Source organism: Arachis stenosperma, chromosome 10 (assembly GCF_014773155.1).
Source record: "Arachis stenosperma cultivar V10309 chromosome 10, arast.V10309.gnm1.PFL2, whole genome shotgun sequence".
In the NCBI taxonomy this organism is placed as follows: Eukaryota; Viridiplantae; Streptophyta; class Magnoliopsida; order Fabales; family Fabaceae; genus Arachis; species Arachis stenosperma.
The window spans coordinates 22,789,004-22,812,833 of NC_080386.1; the positions used below are offsets into that span (position 1 = coordinate 22,789,004).

The window sequence follows — 23,830 nt, forward strand, 5'->3', positions numbered from 1 at the left end:
AGAAGAAAAATTTGTCAAACATCTGGGCAGAAGTTGTATACACAGCAGTATACCTACTAAATTGCTGTCCCACTAAGGCAGTAGAAAATAAAACTCCAATCGAAGCATGGAGTGGACGAAAACCTTCTACAAAGTATCTACGAGTCTTTGGATGCATATGCTATGTCCATATTCCCACACAAAAAAAGCAAGCTTGATGAAAAGATAGAGAAAGAAATATTCCTTGGGTATAATACACAATCAAAAGGATACCGTGTGTATAACTTACAAACAAAGAAACACATCATCAACAGAGACGTGGAGTTTGACAAAAATATTTCATGAAACTAGGAAGATGAAAGAGTCGAGAAAAGAAGCATTGAAGTATCACAACCACCACCTAGACTAGAAGAACAAGAACGTGAAGAAGCAAGCACAACTACTCCAACAGTAGAAACAACAACTTATTCTCCTCCAAGAAAAACTAAACCTCTACAAAATGTATATAAAACATGCAATTTTGCCGATATCGAACTTACTAACTTTGAAGAAACAGAAAAGTAAGAAGAATGGAGAAATGCCATGGAAGAAGAAATCAAGATGATTGAGAAGAACAACACATCGGAGCTTGTGGATCGTCCTTCAAATAAAGATGTCATTAGAGTCAAATGGGTATACAAGACTAAGCTCAATCCCAATGGATCTATTCAGAAGCATAAGGCAAGGCTCGTAGCTAAAGGATATACGCAAATTCTTAGGATAGATTACACAGAGATATTTGCACCTGTAGCTCGCCTAGATACAATAAAGGCCTCATTGCACTAGCCGCACAAAAGCAATGAAAGATCTATCAATTGGACGTAAAATCTGCCTTTCTAAATGGAGAACTAGTGGAATAAGTATATATTGATCAACCACAAGGGTTCGTTGTAGAAGGACATAAAGACAAGGTTAGACTAAAGAAAGTGCTTGATAAACCCCATTTGTAGGGTTTATCTTGTGCTTAATTTAGGGGATTTTATAACCTTTTACCCACATTTATCCATTGAAATAGCATGGTTTTATAACTTCTCCTTTAATTGTGCTTAAGAGTGAAAACATGCTTTTTTGGTCTTAAAATAGCTTAATCTAATTCTCTTTGATTCCATTAGATGCCTTGATATGTTTGTTAAGTGATTTAAGGTTTAGGAGGCAAAGATTGGATCAAGGGAATGAAGAAAGAAGCATGAAAAGTTGGAGAACTCATGAAGAAATGAAAGAACCGGAAAGCTGTCAAGCCGACCTCTTCGCACTTAAACGACCATAACTTGAGCTACAGAGGTCCAAATGATGCGGTTTCAGTTGGGTTAGAAAGCTAACATCCGGGGCTTCGAAACAATATAAGATTTGTCATAGTTGCTACACGTATGGTTGCGCGCACGCGCATAGTACACACACGCGCCGTTGCTGCCACTTGGTTTACTTAAAGCAAAACGTGGCCAGCGAATTCTAAAGCCTTGTGGGCCAAATCCAACTCATTTCTGATGCTATTTAACCCAAGGAGTGAAGAGGGAAACATATGTTAGTTATCATTAGTCATAGTTTAGTTTTAGAAGTAGTTTTTAGAGAGAGAAGCTCTCACTTCTCTCTAGAATTAGGATTAGGAATTAGGGTTAGATTAGGATCTTAAAGTTCTAGGTTTAATTCAAGTCTTCTTCTACTTCTACCTTTCAATTCTTTGTTGTTACATTCATCTTCCTCTATTCTTTTGTTGTAATTTCCTTTATGTTGTTCTTATACTTTGTTGTAGATCTACTTTTGTTCCTCCTATTCTCTTTCAATTCAATTAGAGGTAATTCATAATAATTGTGTTCATTTGATTTGTTGTTGTTTAATTCCTTGCAATTGAGTAGTGTAGATTTACTTTTCTTGCAATTTTACTATGCTTTCCTTTTATGCCTTCCAAGTGTTTGATGAAATGCTTGGTTGGATTTTAGAGTAGAATTTTATACTCTTGGCTTGGAAAGGTAACTTAGGAACTCTTGAGTTACTAATGTCCAAGTAATTGATGATTGGGAGCCATTTACTCTAGTTCTCACTAATTGAATTAGTGGAGAGTTAGGACTTATAGACTAGGATTGATATAGCTCATTTGACTTTCCTTTACTACTAGTTAGAGGATGATTTGATGAGATTAATCCTTGCCAATTCTCATATTGTGGTTAGTAATTAGGATAGAAATCCTTGACCACCAACCCTTGCCAAGACTTTTTTAGGCCTTAGTTTACTTTCTTGCCATTTATCTTTCATGCTTCTTATCAAAACCCCAAAAATGACTCACAACCAATAACAAGACACTTTATTGTAAATCCTAGGGAGAACGACCCGAGGTTTAAATACTTCGGTTTATAGATTTTAGGGGTTTGTACTTGTGACAAACAAATTTTTGCATGAAAGGATTATTGTTGGTTTAGAGACTATACTTCAACGAGATTTCATTTGTGAAATTCTAAACCGTCAAAAATCCAATCATCTAAATGGCGCCGTTGCCAGGGATTGCAATGGTGTTGTTTTATTGGTTATTGTATATATGTGAATATTGTGAATATGTTTGCTTTTTGCTTCTTTGTTAGTTTTTAGTTTGTTCTCTTTAATTGTTCTTATTTTTTTGTTTTTGCCCTCTCTTACTACCATGAATTCTCACTTTGGCTATGAGTGTAGTTACAATTATGTTGTAGGTGATGAGGACTATAATGAAGATGTGTATCAAGGATGGGATAACCAAAGGTGGGAGGAGCCATATGCTTATGATCATTCCTCATGGCAACAACCCCCACCAATGCACTATGAAGAAGAGCCATTCTATGATGCATATCAATCCAATGGCTATGGTGAATCACCTTGTGACTTTCAAGAACCACCACCATATGCCTATGAACCATATCCTCAACATAACTCTCAACTATACTCACAAGCCCCTTCTTACCAACCACCTTCATATGATCCTAACCCATATCCATCCTACCAACAACCATATGAGCCATATGAAAGAGCCACCACCATTCCAACATCAATATTTTCAAGAGCCACCTCCTCCACATTATTACCAAGATGAACCACCCCAAATATATGAAAATTTTCAACCACAAGATGAACACTACTTTCCACCACAACCTTTCATGGAAGAATACTCATATCCATTAATCCAAGAGCCACATGATCCTAATCATATTATCCAAGAGGAACAAGAGTCAAGGGATCGTCTCAAGGAAGCATTGGATCAATTTCAAGCAACCATAGAGTGTGTTGTGTAACAAGTGGAGAGAGTGGAAAACATTGAACCACCACAACTCTACCAAGAAGAACCACCTTCCTATTATGAACCCTTTCCCCAAAATGAGGAACCCTTCCACCCACCCCAATCTCTAATGGATGAGACTCTTGGTGTTCTTATTCAAGGGCAAGAAGAGATGAAAAGGGATGTGCAAAATTTCATGGCCGCCTTGGATGCGGTAACAAATCAATTAGCCTCCCAATGCTTGAACACTCAAGGAACTCCCATGGCCACATGTGGAGAATCGAATGAAGAACATAGCATGAAGGAGAGATTGGAAACTCCGGTGGGAAATGAGGGAAGTTGCTTTGTATTGGAACAATTGGAGGAAGCTTTAATTGTTGAAGACAAGGAAGAAGTGGTAGAAGACTTAGGAGATGCGGAGCTTCCATGGGAACATAGAGTTGAAGAAAACCCCTCCAAGATGATTGAAATTGATGCTAGGGAGGAAAGTGCACACCTTCCAAGGCATATTCTATATGAAGACTTGGATGGGATAGAGCAAGAATTAAGTTCCCATGGCAATGAAGAGCAAGCATCAAGTCCTAGTAGTGGAGAATCCTTTGAACTTGAAGAACTTTCTCCTAGTGCATTTGAAAATGTTGTGGAGGTAAACTTCTTTCACCCTCCCAATTATAGTTTGATTAAGGGAAAAGGCTTAGATAGTATTAATGAACAAAGGATTGAATTAGAGAAATCTTGTGAAGAGGTGGAAGTCCCTAGAGGTAGAAGAACGATGGTTGGTTATGCTTTGTCAAGATCTTTGGAAGCATCTTTGCCTAGGTTGCCATCTACTCCTTCACTTGAGTGGGTAAAATTCATTTCTATTAGCTTTATTGTCCCGCTTGAGTATGGCTTGCTTGAAACGGATGGTCAACTTAGGATGCTTTGTGGGATGAAGCGTAAGCGAAAGATATTTCGTGGTTGGCGTTGCAAATCAAGGCTCATTTTGGTTGATACTTCAAGAGTTGAATACAAAGGTTGGAGTAGTACTCAAATAGATGGGTCTAGAAGGATTGTTGGGCACTTCATAGAGAATTCATCTTGTTCACCACGTGGATGGACCAATAATGATGATCAACTTCAAGACGGGTGTGAAAATAAAGTGTGGGATCCCGGATCACAAGAAGAGGATCAACTTTGGGAGCCCCAAGCTTGTGAAGAACTCCATCAAGACTTGGCTCAATCCATGAAGAATCTTGGGGCACAATGGAGAACCAAGCATTGGTGGGAGTTCCAAGATGAATTCAAGCACAAGCCACCTTGAGAGGAGCTCCCCATAAGTCCAACTTAAGGACAATAAATAAAAGTGCTAGGTGGGAGACACCCCACCATGGTAAATTCTTTTCATTTTCTCTTTTGTAAATATGGTAGAATTAGTTTAATTTCATGTTTTGTTTAGATAGTTGAGTTTAATTGGTAGTCTAGTATGTTAAATAAGGTTTTATGGTGTTTTAGTTGCTGTTTAGAGGTTTAAAATGCTTGGATTGGTGCAAAAATATAGAAAATTTTTGAAAAACAGAGCACCATCCACGCGTACGCGCACTGCACGCGTACGCGTGCATCAAGCATTTTCGCCTACCCACGCGGTCGCGCACATGACGCGTACGCGTGGATTGAGAAGTTCCACCCTTCATGCATTTTTCCAGAGAGTTATGCCTGCGCCGCGCCAACGTTGTGCCTTTGGCACAAAACCTATTTGCGCGCTCGCGCACATGACGCGTACGCGCCACTCTCGGAATAAGCCATAGACGCGGACGCACTCTGTACGTGTACGCGTCGCGTCCATTACACCACCATCCGCGCTCGCGCGCCATGCGCGCGTACGCGTGGATGCCCTTTCTTCCATCCATTTCTTTTCTTCCCCTCTTTCCATTTCTTTTCCTTCTTCTTTCTTCCTTCCCTTCTCCTATCCCTCATCCAACACTTCCAAACACCATCGATAACCATTTATTTTAGTTAGTTATTAGTTAGTTAGTTAGTTAATTAGTTAGTTAGTTAGTTGATTAGTTAGTTTTAGTTTAGTTTTCATTTTATTTTCTCTCTTTTCATCATAAGTGTTGGATTATTGAATTTGTTTACTATACATTGCTGCCCTTATTGCCTAAATGCTATTTTAGCATGAATGTTTTTAGATAATCTTTGTTGAATTTTATGATTGAGGTTATATTTTGCTACTTGGTTTTGAGTTTTTCATGCTTACCTTTTGAAAAATACCAAGTGATGAGAATTGCCTTCAAGCTTATAACTCTTTTGAATTGCATGTTGTAGCTAGCCACCATGTGATTTGAGCCTTATTCTGTGATTAGGCAACCTCTTGATAGATGATGTTGTGCATTTACCTTAATGCATTGTGTTTCATGATCATATGCATCCATAAGCTTTAACTTGAATGCTTTCATGCTTCTTTAATGCTTGTTTTACCTTACAAGTTTACTTAAAGCATCTCAAGCACACTAGAATAAGTGAAGTGCATGCTTCTTTTGTGACATAACTTTTAGGCTAATGTGTGTTCTAAACCGCGCAATTTAGAATTCACACACTTATTCGTCATTCATGTCACACTAATTCACTCACTCATTTCTAGTGATTTACCTCATTCCAACAAAGTATGCTTCCTTGCTTTTATATCTTCTCATCTTATGGTGTTATATTTTTGTTTTTCATAAATGATGCACCACAAGCAATAACGGAAGCAAGACTAAGAACACGTAGCAATCCGGAGAGTCGCCGTACCCCCTCGCTCATCTTTGAGTGCACCGAGGACGGTGCAAACTTTTAAGTGTGGGGAGGTCGTCCGACCGGTCGGCGATTTTGGGTAACAAATTTCTAATCCCAACACTTTTGCATTTCATTTTAGGTTTTTAGGATTTTTGTTGCATTTTCTTATTTTTGCATATATATACACAATAAGCTTAGTCAAAATAATGAAATCTATCTATAGGGCATCTCAATTGATTTGAGTGAAAACTTTTCATAAAACTTGCTTGAATTATATATATTGTGGATCATGTTTTTGAGCTAAGAACACAAGCAAGTGAGATTTGAGCCTAATGGTGTGGTTACATCTTATAACCACTTATTTTCCTTCTTGTGTGCATTATTCTCTTTCTATGATTGTAATCTTTGATTTGTTTGATTCTTTATGTCTATTATTTTGTGTATTCATGCATTTATATGATTGAGGCCATCATTTTATTAGCTCACTACCCAAATAGCCTTACCTTTTATCTTCCTTTGTTAGCAAAATTTGAGCCCACAATTAACCCACTTGTTCTTAATTTTAGCACATTACAAGCCTTAAAGCGGAAAACAATAAAAGTCCTTATTTGGATCTTTGATTAGCTTAGGCTAGTGTGTGTGAGTATCATTCAAGTGTGGGAACCTTGGGACATTGGGTGAATAAAAGGGGTAGTTTTGTATTGTTATTGAAAAATATTGGGAATTGGGTACATACTCATGTATTGATCAAATGTAAAACCTTATGCATTGATGTTCTTGTACATAGAAAGAAAAAAAAGAAAAATGAGAAAAACAAAAGAATAAGAAAAGAAAAAAAGAAAAACAATATGGAAAAGAAAAAAATATAGAAAAAGAAAGAAAGAAAGAAAAAGAAAGAAATAAAAAGGGGACAAAATGCCTAAAGTAAAGCTCAATAAAGATCAATGCATAAGTGTTGTGAAATGAAAAGAAAATGCATGAATATGTGAAAAAGTGAGGAATGGGTAGTTAGGATAGAACTTAATTGTATAGGTTGTCATAGGTTAGGTGGGAAGTCTAAACTTATCAAAGATTCAAACTTCAAGCTCACTTGACCAAATATGCATCCTACCTTGACCCTAGCCCCATTACAACCTAAAGAAAAGACCTCATGATGATTGTATGCGTGCATGGAATAAATGTTGATTGTTAGAAGAAAAATAAATCTTAGAAAGCATGAAATAGAGGAGAATTGAGTGAATCAACCCTAAACACTTGAACGAATAGAGTGCAAACACTACCGGTGAGGGTTCGATTGCTCAATTACATGTTTCTACCTATAAGTGTCACTTTTCATGCGAGTTTGTAAAAATATTTAATAACTCAATTCTTTTGTTGTAATTTCCTTTATGTTGTTCTTATACTTTGTTGTAGATCTACTTTTGTTCCTCCTATTCTCTTTCAATTCAATTAGAGGTAATTCATAATAATTGTGTTCATTTGATTTGTTGTTGTTTAATTCCTTGCAATTGAGTAGTGTAGATTTACTTTTCTTGTAATTTTACTATGCTTTCCTTTTATGCCTTCCAAGTGTTTGATGAAATGCTTGGTTGGATTTTAGAGTAGAATTTTATACTCTTAGCTTGGAAAGGTAACTTAGGAACTCTTGAGTTACTAATGTCCAAGTAATTGATGATTGGGAGCCATTTACTTTAGTTCTCACTAATTGAATTAGTGGAGAGTTAGAACTTATAGACTAGGATTGATATAGCTCATTTGACTTTCCTTTACTACTAGTTAGAGGATGATTTGATGAGATTAATCCTTGCCAATTCTCATATTGTGGTTAGTAATTAGGATAGAGATCCTTGACCACCAACCCTTGCCAAGACTTTTTTAGGCCTTAGTTTACTTTCTTGCCATTTATCTTTCATGCTTCTTATCAAAACCCCAAAAATGACTCACAACCAATAACAAGACACTTTATTGTAAATCCTAGGGAGAACGACCCGAGGTTTAAATACTTCGGTTTATAGATTTTAGGGGTTTGTACTTGTGACAAACAAATTTTTGCATGAAAGGATTATTGTTGGTTTAGAGACTATACTTCAACGAGATTTCATTTGTGAAATTCTAAACCATCAAAAATCCAATCATCAGTGCTCTATGGACTCAAGCAAGCTCTGCGAGCATGGTACAGTGGAATTGACAAATATTTCACTGATCATGAATTCAGGAGGTGTAAAAGTGAACCTACACTCTACATCAATGCACAAGGTAATTCAAACACTCTCGAAATTTTCTTGTACGTGGGCGATTTTATCTACATAGAAAACAATGAGACCATGATCAAAGAACTCAGAAGAAATGATGTAGACATTCGAGATGACTAACTTAAGATTGATGCACTATTTTCTTAACATTATGATAAACTAAAATGAAGACGGAATTTTCATCTCGCAAAAGAAAAATATTCAAAATTTGCTACAAAAGTTCAAGATGAATAATTGCAAAACAGTATCTACTCCTCTAGTCTATAATAAAAAATTATAAAAAAATGGATCTGGAGAAGCAGATGCTTCACAATACAGAAGTCTCATTGGAAGTCTCTTTTCTCTAACTACCATAAGATCTAACATCATGTATGTAATAAATTTACTATCAAGATTCATGCGAAAGCCAAGTCAGAAGCACTATGGGATTGCAAGAAAAATCTTAAGATATCTAAAAGGCACAAAAGATTATGGCATTCACTATAAATCTATTGAAGATCCAAAACTACTTGGATATACAGATAGTGATTGGACAGGATCAATTGATGACATGAAAAGCACTTTTGGATATGCATTTCCACTAGAATCAGAAGTATTATCTTGGGCATAAAAAAAACAAGAAACTATGGCTCAATCATCTGCTAAAGCTAGTATGTTACAGCTGCAAATGCTACTAGTCAAGCAATATGGCTAAGAAAAATATTCGAAGACATATGAAACAACAAGAACCAATAACTATGTTGTGCGACATCAAGTCAATAATAGCAATAGCAAACAATCCAGTCCATTATAGTAGAACCAAACATATAGCTATCAAGTATCATTTTGTACGAGAAGCTATATTGGAGAAAAAGATAAAAATCAAATATTGCAACACAGATGAGCAACTGGCTGACATCTTCACCAAAGCACTACCAAAATCAAAGTTCAAACTATTTCGAGAGATGTTCGGAGTTATACAAATGTGTATCAAGGAGGAGTATTGATTATGCTACACATTTGTGGAATTTTCTAGAATTCTCATCATCTTGTTTCATACAAATAAATATCTAGATATTATGATGGAGAAGTTTAGAAGTTAAGTAAATAAATCAAGTACTAGAAATATCTAAACCTTAGAATTATCTAGAATCAACTTAAGAAGCCTATAAATAGACCATCATGGAGTTTATTGTAATCAATTAACAAACACAAATTTCATTAGCCTTTGTACTCTCTCCTTAACCCATCAATAATATAACTATCAATTTTCTTAAACCATTCATCCAAACTACTTGTTCAATAAAAATTATTATTGCTACAATATTCAAGTCCATAATACACTAAACCAACATCAAATTACTTCATAAAACTAACAATATCTTCTTATCCACAGACCACAGACCAATTTCTTCATAATTTGGCACTTTGGTGGACGAAATTGTGATCCTTAAATGATGATTCTTTGGCATGTGCCAAAAAGAAATCTAACTCAGCACTTTCTTTTCACAACTCCGTTCAACTAGCCAGCAAGTGCACTGGATCGTTCAAGTAATACCTTACGTGAGTAAGGGTCGATCCCACGGAGATTATTGGTTTGAAGCAAGCTATGTTTATTTTATTGATCTTAGTCAGGAGGCCAATAAGATTATTTGGATTTAATTGTAAGAAGTCAAAGTGTTTAAAATTATTAGAAAAATAAAAGAGAATCAAATTGTTACTTGTTGTGCAGTAATGAGAAATATGTTGGAGTTTTGGAGATGCTTTGTCCTCTGAACTTCAACTCTTCCTTGAAATCCTTCAACACACGCAAGGTCCTTCCATGGCAAGCTCTATGTAGGGTGTCACCGTTGTCAATGGCTACCTCCCATCCTCTCAGTGAAAACGTTCCTATGCTCTGTCACAGCACGGCTAATCATCTGTCGGTTCTCAATCAGGTTGGAATAGAATCCATTGATTCTTTTGCGTCTGTCACTAACGCCCAGCCTTCAGGAGTTTGAAGCTCGTCACAATCATTCAATCCCAGAATCCTACTCGGAATACAACAGACAAGGTTTAGACTTTCCGGATTCTCATGAATGCTGCCATCAATCCGGCTTATACCACGAAGATTCTGATTAAGGAATCTAAGAGATACTCATTCAATTTGATGTAGAACGGAGGTGGTTGTCAGGCACACGTTCATGGATTGAGGAAGGTGATGAGTGTCACGGATCATCACCTTCTCCATAATTAAGCGCGAATGAACATCTTAGATAAGAACAAGCGTGTTTGAATGGAAAACAAAGGAATTGTATTAAATCATCGAGACGCTGCAGAGCTCCTCACCCCCAGCAATGGAGTTTAGAGACTCATGCCGTCAAAAAGTATGTAATTCAGATCTGAAAATGTCATGAGGTACAGAATAATTCTCTAAAAGTTGTTTAAATAGTAAACTAGTATCCTAGGTTTACAGAATATGAGTAAACTAAGATAATTGGTGCAGAAATCCACTTCTGGGGCCCACTTGGTGTGTGTTGGGGCTGAGACTAAAGCTATCCACGAGTAGAGGCTTTTCTTGGAGTTAAACTCCAAGTTATGACGTGTTTTGGGCGTTCAACTCCGGATCATGACGTTTTTCTGGCGTTTAACTCCAGACAGCAGCATGTACTTGGCATTCAACGCCAAGTTACGTCGTCTATCTTTACGCAAAGTATGGACTATTATATATAGCTGGAAAGCCCTGGATGTCTACTTTCCAACGCCGTTGAGAGCGTGCCAATTGGACTCCTGTAGCTCCAGAAAATCCATTTCGAGTGCAGGGAGGTCAGGATCCAACAACATCAGCAGTCCTTTTTCAGCCTAAGTCAGATTTTTGCTCAGCTCCCTCAATTTCAGCCAGAAAATACCTGAAATCACAGAAAAATACACACACTCATAGTAAAGTCCAGAAATATGATTTTTGCCTAAAAACTAATAATATTTAACTAAAAACTAATTAAAACATGCTAAAATCTACATGAAATTACCCCCAAAAAGCGTATAAAATATCCGCTCATCACAACACCAAACTTAAACTGTTGCTTGTCCTCAAGCAACTAGATAAATAAAATAGGATGAAAAGAAATTAAGAAACAATAATATCTCAGAGTTTCAAGTGAAGCTCAGATTCTAATTAGATGAGCGGGACTAGTAGCTTTTTGCTTCTGAACAGTTTTGACATCTCACTTTATCCTTTGAAATTCAGAATGATTGGCATCCATAGGAACTCAGAATTTAGATAGTATTATTGATTTTCCTAGTTTAGTATGTTGATTCTTGAACACAGCTACTTTATGAGTCTTGACCGTGGCCCTAAGCACTTTGTTTTCCAGTATTACCACCGGATACATAAATGCCACAGACACATAATTGGGTGAACCTTTTCAGATTGTGACTTAGCTTTGCTAGAGTCCCCAATTAGAGGTGTCCAGAGTTCTTAAGCACACTCTTTTGCTTTGGATCACGACTTTAACCACTCAGTCTCAAGCTTTTCACTTGGACCTGCATGCCACAAGCACATGGTTAGGGACAGCTTGATTTAGCCGCTTAGGCCTGGATTTATTTCCTTGGGCCCTCCTATCCATTAATGCTCAAAGCCTTGGATCCTTTTTACCCTTGCCGTTTGGTTTTAAGGGCTATTGGCTTTTTCTACTGCTCCTTCTTTCTCTCTTTTTTTTATGATATTGAATTTTTTGTTTGACTGCTTTTTCTTGCTTCAAGAATCAATTTCATGATTTTTCAGATCATCAATAATATTTTTCGTGTTCCTCATTCTTTCAGGAGCCAACAATTTTAACATTCATAAAATTCAATATCAAAAATATGCACTGTTCAAGCATTCATTCAGAAGACAAAAAGTGTTGCCACCACATATAAATAATTAGAATTTTCCTTATTAAGAACTCGAAAAAATTAAATTGCCTCTTTATTCTACAAATCTACTATTTTATTCATGTTTGATGATGATGAGAAAAATAAGTTATAACTTAATTGGAAATAAAGCCAAAATAGATATGCTAATTACTACTACTCCTATATAACTTCTAAGGTAAAATCCTATAATAATACTATCATAGAGTTAAAGCTAGAATTAGAACTTAACAACCTGTATTTTGGGAAGTGGATGTTCCTCTAGTTTGTGGGGTGCCTTCAAGAATTAATTTCTGACGCTTCAGCTCCTTAAGTTCACATCCTTGCTCTTCCTGTTCTCTTAGGTGCCATGATCTTAATGAGTTTTAGCTCAGTGATCATGGCAAATCACACCAAACTTAGAGGTTTGCTTGTCCTCAAGCGAAAGAAAGGAAAGGAGAGGAGTAGAAGGAGAGGCAGTTTCGAAAAAAAAGATAAGATGAGTTGAAAAAGATATGAGAAGAAATTAAAAATATTTGAAAAAGAATTGGATTGGAAAAAGATTTGTGTTTATGAATTAAGATACATTTGATATTTTTGAAAAAGGGATTTTAGAAATTAGGGTTTTTAGAAAACTAATTTGATTTTGAGGGATGACATTTTGAAGCATGTTTATGCAAGAAATCATGAATTAAAACATAAAAATTTAGAAAAATTGTAAAGAAAACGAATTTTACCTCCTCCCCACCATCCTGGCGTTAAACGCCCAAACGCTGCATGTTTTGGGCGTTTAACGCCCAAATGTTGCTTCTCCTGGGCGTTCAACGCCCAGCTGATGCTTCTTTCTGGCGTTGAACGCCAGGAAGTCCTTTGTCACTGGGCGTTTTTCTGAACGCCCAGGACGCTGTCAATCTGGCGTTAAACGCCCAGAAGGTGCTTCTTTCTGGCGTTCAACGCCCAGAAGATGCTCCTTTCTGGCGTTTAACGCCCAGATGGCTACCCTTACTGGCGTTGAACGCCCAGTGGGTGCTTCTTTTGGGTGTTCAACGCCCAAAATGTTTCTTACTGGCTTTTTCACGCCAGTGAGCTTCCAAATTTCCCTGTAACTCTGTGAATTCAATCAATTGCTATTTTTACCCTTTGAAGATACTTGGACATATACCTGTAAAAAAAGGAAATTTATTTAATTAGTAAATAAACTTTGTAAATGGCTGGGTTGCCTCCCAGCAAGCGCTTCTTTATTGTCTTTAGCTGGACTACCACTGAGCTCTAATCAAGTCTCAGTTTTGAGCATTCTTGCTCGAAGTTACTTTCAAGATAATGTTTAATTCTCTGTCCATTAACAATGAACTTTTTGTTAGAGTCATTATCCTGAAGCTCTACGTATCCATATGGTGATACACTTGTAATTACATATGGACCTCTCCACCGGGATTTTAATTTCCCAGGGAATAATTTGAGCCTAGAATTAAATAGCAGAACCTTCTGCCCCGGCTCAAAGACTCTGGATGACAATTTCTTATCATGCTATCTTTTCGCTTTCTCTTTGTATATTTTTGCATTCTCGAAAGCATTGAGTCTAAATTTCTCTAGCTCATTTAACTGGAGCAATCGTTTTTCTCCAGCTAACTTGGCATCAAGGTTCAGGAATCTGGTTGCCCAGTAGGCCTTGTGTTCCAGTTCCACTGGCAAGTGACATGCCTTTCCATATACAAGCTGGTATGGAGAGGTCCCTATAGGGGTCTTGAATGCTGTTCTGTATGCCCACAGAGCATCATCCAAGCTCCTTGCCCAATCCCTTCTACGGTTAATTATAGTCCATTCCAGGATTCTTTTGAGTTCTCTATTTGAGACTTCAGCTTGCCCATTAGTCTGTGGGTGATATGGAGTAGCTACCCTGTGGCTAACTCCATAACGAACCAAAGCAGAGTAAAGCTGTTTATTGTAGAAATGAGTGCCCCCATCACTGATTAATACTCTAGGGGTACCAAATCTACTGAAGATGTGTTTCTGGAGGAATTTTAACACTATTTTAGTGTCATTGGTGGGTGTTGCAATAGCTTCCACCCATTTGGATACATAATCCACTACCACCAGAATATAAGTGTTTGAGTATGATGGTGGGAAGGGTCCCATAAAGTCAATACCCCATACATCAAACAACTCAATCTCCAAGATCCCTTGCTGAGGCATGGCATAACTGTGAGGCAGATTGCCAGATCTTTGGCAACTGTCACAATTAAGTACAAATGCTCGGGAATCTTTATAGAGAGTAGGCCAGTAGAAGCCACATTGGAGGACTCTTGTGGCTGTTCGCTCACCTCCAAAATGTCCTCCATACTGTGATCCATGGCAGTGCCATAGAATCTTCTGTGCTTCTTCCTTAGGCACACATCTACGGATTACTCCGTCTGCGCATCTCTTGAAGAGATATGGTTCATCCCAAAGATAGTACTTTGCATCTGTGATTAATTTCTTTGATTGCAGCCTACTGTACTCTTTGGGTATGAATCTTACTGCCTTGTAGTTTGCGATATCTGCAAACCATGGCACTTCCTGGATGGCAAAGAGTTGTTCATCCGGAAAGGTTTCAGAGATCTCAGTGAGAGGGAGGGAAGCCCCTTCTACTGGTTCTATTCGGGACAAGTGATCTGCTACTTGATTCTCTGTCCCTTTTCTGTCTCTTATTTCTATATCAAACTCTTGCAGAAGCAACACCCATCTTATAAGTCTGGGTTTTGAATCCTGCTTTGTGAGTAGATATTTAAGAGCAGCATGATCAGTATACACAATCACTTTTGATCCTACTAAATAGGATCTGAATTTGTCAATGGCGTAAACCACTGCAAGTAGCTCTTTTTCTGTGGTTGTGTAATTCTTCTGTGCGTCATTTAAAACACGGCTGGCATAGTAAATGACGTGCAGAAGCTTGTCATGCCTTTGTCCCAACACTGCACCAATGGCATGGTCACTGGCATCACATATCAGTTCAAATGGCAATGCCCAGTTTGGTGCAGAGATGATTGGTGCTGAGACCAATTTAGCTTTCAGGGTCTCAAATGCCTGCAGACACTCTTTATCAAAGATAAATGGCGTGTCAGCAGCTAGCAGGTTGCTTAGAGGTTTGGCGATTTTTGAAAAATCCTTTATAAACCTCCTATAGAATCCTGCATACCCCAGAAAGCTTCTGATTGCCTTAACATTGGCGGGTGGTGGTAATTTTTCAATTACTTCAACTTTAGCTTGATCCACCTCTATCCCCTTGTTCGAGATTTTGTGCCCAAGGACAATTCCTTCAGTCACCATAAAGTGACACTTCTCCCAGTTTAAAACCAGGTTAGTCTCTTGGCATCTCTTTAGAACAAGTGCTAAATGGTTAAGGCAGGAGCTGAATGAGTCTCCAAACACTGAAAAGTCATCCATGAAGACTTCCAGAAATTTTTCCACCATATAAGAGAAAATTGAGAGCATGCACCTCTGAAAGGTTGCAGGTGCATTGCACAGGCCAAATGGCATCCTTCTGTATGCAAATACTCCAGATGGGCAGGTGAATGCCGTTTTCTCCTGATCCTGGGGATCTACTGCAATTTGATTATAACCTGAATATCCATCCAGAAAGCAGTAGTATTCATGACCTGCTAGTCTTTCTAGCATTTGGTCTATGAATGGTAAAGGAAAATGATCCTTTCTGGTGGCTGTATTGAGCCTTCTATAATCAATACACATACGGCACCCTGTAACTGTTCTTGTTGGAACCAGTTCATTTTTTTCATTGTGAACCACTGTCATGCCTCCCTTTTTAGGGACGACTTGGACAGGGCTTACCCAGGGGCTGTCAGAAATAGGATAAATAATCCCAGCCTCTAGTAATTTAGTGACCTCCTTTTGCACCACTTCCTTCATGGCTGGGTTCAGCCGTCTTTGTGGTTGGACCACAGGCTTGGCGTCACCCTCCAATAGGATCTTGTGCATGCATCTTGCTGGGCTGATGCCCTTAAGATCACTAATGGACCACCCAAGAGCTGTCTTGTGTGTCCTTAGCACTTGAATTAGTGCTTCCTCTTCCTGTGGCTCTAAGGTAGAGCTTATAATTACAGGAAAGGTGTCACCTTCTCCCAGAAATGAATATTTCAGGGATGGTGGTAATGGTTTGAGCTCGGGTTTTGGAGGTTTCTCCTCTTCATGAGGGATTTTCAGAGGTTCTACTATTCTCTCTGATTCCTCCAGGTCAGGCTGAACATCTTTAAATATGTCCTCTAGCTCTGATTCGAGACTCTCAGCCATATTGACCTCTCTTACCAGAGAGTCAATAATATCAACACTCATGCAGTCATTTGGGGTGTCTGGATGTTGCATGGCTTTGACAACATTCAACTTGAACTCCTCCTCATTGACTCTCAAAGTTACTTCCCCTTTTTGGACATCAATGAGGGTGCGGCCAGTTGCTAGGAAAGGTCTTCCTAGAATGAGAGTTGCACTCTTGTGCTCCTCCATTTCTAGCACCACAAAGTCAGTAGGAAAGGCGAATGGCCCAACCTTGACAATCATGTCTTCAATCACGCCTGATGGGTACTTAATGGAGCCATCAGCAAGTTGAAGACATATCCTGGTTGGTTTGATTTCTTCAGTTAAACCAAGCTTTCTGATAGTAGATGCAGGTATTAGGTTGATACTTGCCCCAAGATCACATAAAGCTTGCTTGGTACAAGTACCCTCTAATGTGCAAGGTATCATAAAGCTCCCAGGATCTTTAAGCTTCTCAGGTAGGCTTTTCAGAATGACTGCACTGCATTCTTCAGTGAGGTAAACTTTTTCAGTTTCCCTCCAATCCTTCTTATGACTTAAGATCTCTTTCATGAACTTAGCATAAGAGGGTATTTGCTCAAGTGCTTCTGCAAACGGAATCTTTATTTCAAGAGTCCTGAGATAGTCTGCAAAGCGGGCAAATTGCTTATCCTGTTCCGCTTGGCGGAGTTTTTGAGGATAAGGCATTTTGGCTTTGTATTCCTCAACCTTAGTTGCTGCAGGTTTATTACCTACAGAAGTGGGTTGGGAAGCCTTTTTAGAAGGGTTGTTATCAGCACTTGTATGTGACTGATCCCCCACTGGCATTTGAATGCCAGGGGTGGAAGCTGGAGTGGCGTTAGACGCCACCTCCTTCTTTGTTACTGGCGTTTGAACGCCAGAACCATGCTCCCTTTGGGCGTTCAACGCCGGATTCATGCTTGTTTCTGGCGTTGAACGCCAGGAATGAGCATGGTCTGGGCGTTCAGCGCCAGCTTTATTCCTCTCTGGGCCCTGACTGTCCTCAGAGGGATTTTGATTCGCCATTTGTTCATTTCTTGGTTTCCTGTAATATTTCCTTGAATTCGGCTAGCTGCTGAGTTAGAAAGTCTAATTGCTGATTGAATTCATTAGCCTGATCCACCGGACTGAGTTCAGCAGTTACAGTTTTAGCTTCTTCTTTCATGGAAGATTCACTGCTTAGGTACAGATGTTGATTTCTGGCAACTGTATCAATAAGCTCTTGAGCTTCTTCAATTGTTTTTCTCATATGTATAGATCCACCAGCTGAGTGGTCTAGAGAAATCTGAGCTTTTTCTGTAAGCCCATAGTAGAAGATGTCTAATTGCACCCATTCTAAAAACATTTCAGAGGGACATTTTCTTAGCATCTCTCTGTATCTCTCCCAGGCATCATAAAGAGATTCATTATCTCCTTGTTTGAAGCCTTGGATGCTTAGCCTTAGCTGTGTCATCCGTTTTGGAGGGAAATAGTGATTCAGGAATTTTTCTGACAGCTGCTTCCATGTTTTTATGCTGTTCTTAGGCTGGTTATTTAACCACCTCTTAGCTTGATCTTTTACAGCAAATGGAAACAGTAATAATCTGTAGACATCCTGATCCACTTCCTTATCATGTACTGTGTCAGCAATTTGTAAAAATTGTGCCAGAAACTCTGTAGGTTCTTCCTGTGGAAGACCGGAATACTGGCAGTTTTGCTGCACCATGATAATGAGCTGAGGATTCAACTCAAAGCTACTAACTCCAATGGAGGGTATACAGATACTACTCCCATATGAAGCAGTAGTGGGGCTAGCATATGACCCCAAAGTCCTCTTGGACTGTGCATTTCCACTTAGTTCCATGATGGAGCAAGGGAGATGGTATGTATGTTGATATTGTCTATTTTATTATAAAGATAATTTTCGAAATAATAGAATAAAATAAAACCGAATTAAAAATAAAATAAATAAAGAAAGAAAATTAAAAATTAAAATTTATAAAAAAAAGTTTGAAAGATTTTCGAAAAATTGAGGAGAGAGAAGGTGGTTAGGATATTTTTGAAAAAGATATTAATTTTTTTTTTTACTTAAAAAGATAAGAATTGAAAAATTTTAAAATTGAAATCTGAATTTTTATTTTTATAAAAAAAATTCGAAAAAAATAGTTCAAAATTAGTTAGAAAAGATATTTTTTTTTGAATTTTGAATTTTATGATGAAAGAGAAAAACACACAGAAGACACAAGACTTAAAATTTTTAGATCTAATGCTCCTTATTTTCGAAAATTTTGGAGGGAAAACACCAAGGAACACCAAACTTAAAAATTTTAAGATCAAGACACAAGAAAAACTCAAGAACACCTTGAAGATTCACAAAAACACCAAGAACAAAAGGAAGAACACCAAACTTAAAATTTTTAGAAAACTTTAATAAAATTTTCGAAAATTATGAAAAGATTAACAAGAAAACACCAAACTTAAAGTTTGGCACAAGATTCAATCAAAGAAAATTTATTTTTGAAAAAGGTTCCAAAGCGTATACCCAATTATCAAGAATATAAGCCAATACTCTAGCCAATTGGGAGTAAATATAACACTTGTTCTGAATATTCCAATTAATGCTTTTAAAAAGAACACAAGTGAAACAAGAAAAGACACAAAGCAAGAAAAACTCAAGATCAACAAGAAAGATAAACAAGAACAACTTGAAGATCAATGAAGAACAAAGAACACAAGTCGAGAATTTTAAAGAAAAATATAAGACATGTAATTGACACCAAACTTAGAACAAAACACTAGACTCACGAAAATTAGCAATTAATTAAGAAAAATAATAAATTTTGAAAAAATTTTTTTGAAAAGAAACTATCCTATCAAGATTTAATGACTCTATAATAATAAAAATAAAAATAAAAATAAATTATTCCTAATCTAAGAAATAAAATAAACTTTTAGTTGTTCAAACTCGAATAATCCCCGGCAACGGCGCCAAAAACTTGGTGGACGAAATTGTGATCCTTAAATGATGATTCTTTGGCATGTGCCAAAAAGAAATCTAACTCAGCACTTTCTTTTCACAACTCCGTTCAACTAGCCAGCAAGTGCACTGGGTCGTCCAAGTAATACCTTACGTGAGTAAGGGTCGATCCCACGGAGATTATTGGTTTGAAGCAAGCTCTGTTTATTTTATTGATCTTAGTCAGGAGGCCAATAAGATTATTTGGATTTAATTGTAAGAAGTCAAAGTGTTTAAAATTATTAGAAAAATAAAAGAGAATCAAATTGTTACTTGTTGTGCAGTAATGAGAAATATGTTGGAGTTTTGGAGATGCTTTGTCCTCTGAACTTCAACTCTTCCTTGAAATCCTTCAACACACGCAAGGTCCTTCCATGGCAAGCTCTATGTAGGGTGTCACCGTTGTCAATGGCTACCTCCCATCCTCTCAGTGAAAACGTTCCTATGCTCTGTCACAGCACGGCTAATCATCTGTCGGTTCTCAATCAGGTTGGAATAGAATCCATTGATTCTTTTGCGTCTGTCACTAACGCCCAGCCTTCAGGAGTTTGAAGCTCGTCACAGTCATTCAATCCCAGAATCCTACTCGGAATACCACAGACAAGGTTTAGACTTTCCGGATTCTCATGAATGCTGCCATCAATCCGGCTTATACCACGAAGATTCTGATTAAGGAATCTAAGAGATACTCATTCAATCTGATGTAGAACGGAGGTGGTTGTCAGGCACACGTTCATGGATTGAGGAAGGTGATGAGTGTCACGGATCATCATCTTCTCCATAATTAAGCGCGAATGAACATCTTAGATAAGAACAAGCGTGTTTGAATGAAAAACAAAGGAATTGTATTAAATCATCGAGATGCTGCAGAGCTCCTCACCCCCAGCAATGGAGTTTAGAGACTCATGGCGTCAAAAAGTATGTAATTCAGATCTGAAAATGTCATGAGGTACAGAATAATTCTCTAAAAGTTGTTTAAATAGTAAACTAGTATCCTAGGTTTACAGAATATGAGTAAACTAAGATAATTGGTGCAGAAATCCACTTCTAGGGCCCACTTGGTGTGTGCTGGGGCTGAGACTAAAGCTATCCACGAGTAGAGGCTTTTCTTGGAGTTAAACTCCAAGTTATGACGTGTTTTAGGCGTTCAACTCCGGATCATGACGTTTTTCTGGCGTTTAAATCCAGACAGCAGCATGTACTTGGCGTTCAACGCCAAGTTACGTCGTCTATCTTTACGCAAAGTATGGACTATTATATATTGCTGGAAAGCCCTAGATGTCTACTTTCCAACGCCGTTGAGAGCGCGCCAATTGGACTTCTGTAGCTCCAGAAAATCCATTTCGAGTGCAGGGAGGTCAGGATCCAATAACATCAGCAGTCCTTTTTCAGCCTAAGTCAGATTTTTGCTCAGCTCCCTCAATTTCAGCCAGAAAATACCTGAAATCACAGAAAAATACACACACTCATAGTAAAGTCCAGAAATATGATTTTTGCCTAAAAACTAATAATATTTAACTAAAAACTAATTAAAACATGCTAAAATCTACATGAAATTACCCCCAAAAAGCGTATAAAATATCCGCTCATCACACTTCATGTCATCTGTCAAGTTCAACCAATGTCTGATCTTATATCAAAAGCTAATTGAATACTAGAGCCAAAAAGAGCCATATGCGTTTATGCAAAAAATTGATGCATCTCACATCCAAATTATGATTTTCACCTCTATTCCTTTTCATAAGATTTGGTTTTGCAAACATCTCCATATATTTCACAAGGCTTTTATAACATGTAATGTGATGAGGGAAAAAAAGAACTAAACTTGAAAAAAGAAAAAATGATTAGGATTGTATTTGTGAATATAATAATAACACGTCTCAAGATATTATAATGAAACTTCTTTTAAATTTGAAGTTCACAACAAATATCTAAGGTTGCTAGTGGTGCACTAACTACTATTGTTTTTTCTTCTTTTTTCTTTGTAGGTAAAAGTCACAATAATATTCAGCTAACTCTTTCTCCGTGTGCAAGATGTGATTGGAACTAATAAAAGGATTCGCAATTATTCTACATCTTTTAACTTATTTAAAAAAAAAAGAAAAAAAGCTGCAAACTTACCTTTCACATCCATCTGGCATAGCAGGTTCAAACTCAGGAGGAAAATTGAACACATTCCAAAATAATGCCAGATAAAAAATATGAGTAAATGCTTTGACAAGTTGATTTCCAGATATCATAAGATCAACCTACAAAATAAGACACAAGAGCCCATAGATGACTAAATTTTCAATTTTAGTATAAGTTATTTCCTTTAAAATATCCAATAGAATTCCATAAATGAAAACCACTTTCTAAGTATTCATACTGAAGGGAATGGGAGGGTTTGCACAGACCTCTGTTCCAATGCGATGTTTGCTAATTTTAGCAGCAAGAGCATCTTTCACATTACCACATGCAGCAGCTACTTTCAGATCTTCATCTAGAATGAACTCAAATCTAACACCTAAATATAATAAACATCTCTCTTAAACAGAGCTAGAAACCTAGTTTAATCTTCATATAAAAGCATAAAAAAAAAACATTAACCAAGTATACAAAAATACAAATATCTTCGAAATTAAAATATACCAACTTAATGTCTCGAAGAACTCATAAAGGGTCATCAAGAAAAGTAGCCTTTGGAGGTAAAGGAGTCATTATCCTTCCAGACTTAAGGTCTGAGATCTCTGCAAAGTGCCAATGAGATTGTTACATGTGTAGATATAAAAAAGAAATGTGTGGAGGGAAGAAGGGGAGGGAGGGTCAAGTAATTCTTATACTTGTTTAGGCAATAGATCAATTTTAATCTCTCTTCATAAAATCTTCAACTGAGTCAGTGTGGATATTGTAGAATAAGCTGTCATGCACAACCAAACATTCACAGGAAAAAAATGATAGGCCATAGCCCAGGTATAAAAACACAAAGATACCTGTTAATTGTCAAATCTCTCCTATATACATCCACTTCAGGTGTGCCAAACTTTGCTATTAGACATGAAGAAAAACTTTATTCAGTTGAACTTGACTTGGTCATGCGGAGAATACATACACGCACACATTGCAATGGTAGATAATCAACATGTTCATGTTGCCATAAAATTAGCTTAATAAACAAGGAGGGTGTAAAACATAGAGGAAATTCACCTTCATCGATAACAAGAAAAGACATTCACGTGATTCGAACTAGGAAGAAATTAGTAGAATATCTTATCTTATTCTTATAGGATAATAAATCAAAAGAAAAGAAGATGAAATATGCATATAGCAAGAACACCATTCAGTGTGTGCGATAACATACCTTAGAAGGAATGCGGCTATTTTCAGTATATTCTTCACTCCTTAAGTTAACAAAATCAATCTGCATATCAAACAAAACCATCCTTGCTGTCTCTAAATGTTTAGACCGGTTAGGGTTGCTGCCAAAAAATAAAAATGTCATTTATGTTCTACATTGCTCTAAAGAATTCAATTTTCATGACTAAACAGAGTAACACATGAGAAACATAGAATAAAATTGTAAAGAAGAAAACAATAAAGAAGAGAATTTGGGAGATACATACGGCTTAATGACGCCATCACGGTGAACATATTTACCTTCACCGATGGACAACATGTACTTTGTCACCTTATGGGCAAACTCAGTGCCCAACATATTGTCAAGAGCGATATCGATGTCATAGCAATCCTTCCCCAGGAGCTGTGAAACCAACCAAATTCAAATCCCAAATAGAAAAATTAGGGCTAAAGAGCTATCTACAGAGAGAAAAAGAGGGGGAGACCTTGTCACGGACCGAGCCGCTGGTGATGCAGAGCTGAGTTTGGAGGTTGAAGTGGCAGAGAGTGGCGAGAAGCCTATCGAAGATCCTGCACTCAATGTCAGAAAGTTTGGTTTTGTCCCTCACCTGAAGAACGTTCTGAGTGGCAATCGACATTGGTGCACAGCGCAGCAGATTAGAAATGACAGCGTAGAGATAGTTGTTATTGTTCTTGTTGGAATGGGAGAATTGAGAAGAGGAAGATGGAAGAGTCGTAACGGTTAGCGTGCGTAAGAGTGAGAATCTAGTGATGAAGAAACGATGGCTAAAATATTTGAGGAACTCTACAAAATAAAAACATACGTTAATGTACAAACTATAAAGCTTGTTTTCTTTTTCGTAGTATCCATAGGGATTAGATGCGCTTTTCTCCTTCGTAGTGAAGCCAACACGTGTGCGCGCGCTCTCTCAACTTTTCTATTCAATTGTTTCTATTAAAATAAAAAATTTCTAAATGTTAACCGTCAAAATGAATTTTTGTAGATAGTTTTTGTCTTTCTCAAACAATATTTCAATTTTTATTCCATTTTCATCTCACAAAAAAATGGAGTCTCCATCA

General features: G+C 37.4%; 1 pseudogene; it reads right to left on the bottom strand.

The window, feature by feature from the left end:
• LOC130956870 (tRNA nucleotidyltransferase cca2-like) overlaps nucleotides 1–23,575 on the bottom strand; it is a 49,829-nt pseudogene extending 26,254 nt beyond the window's left edge.
• Between the last annotated feature and the right edge of the window lie 255 nt (nucleotides 23,576–23,830).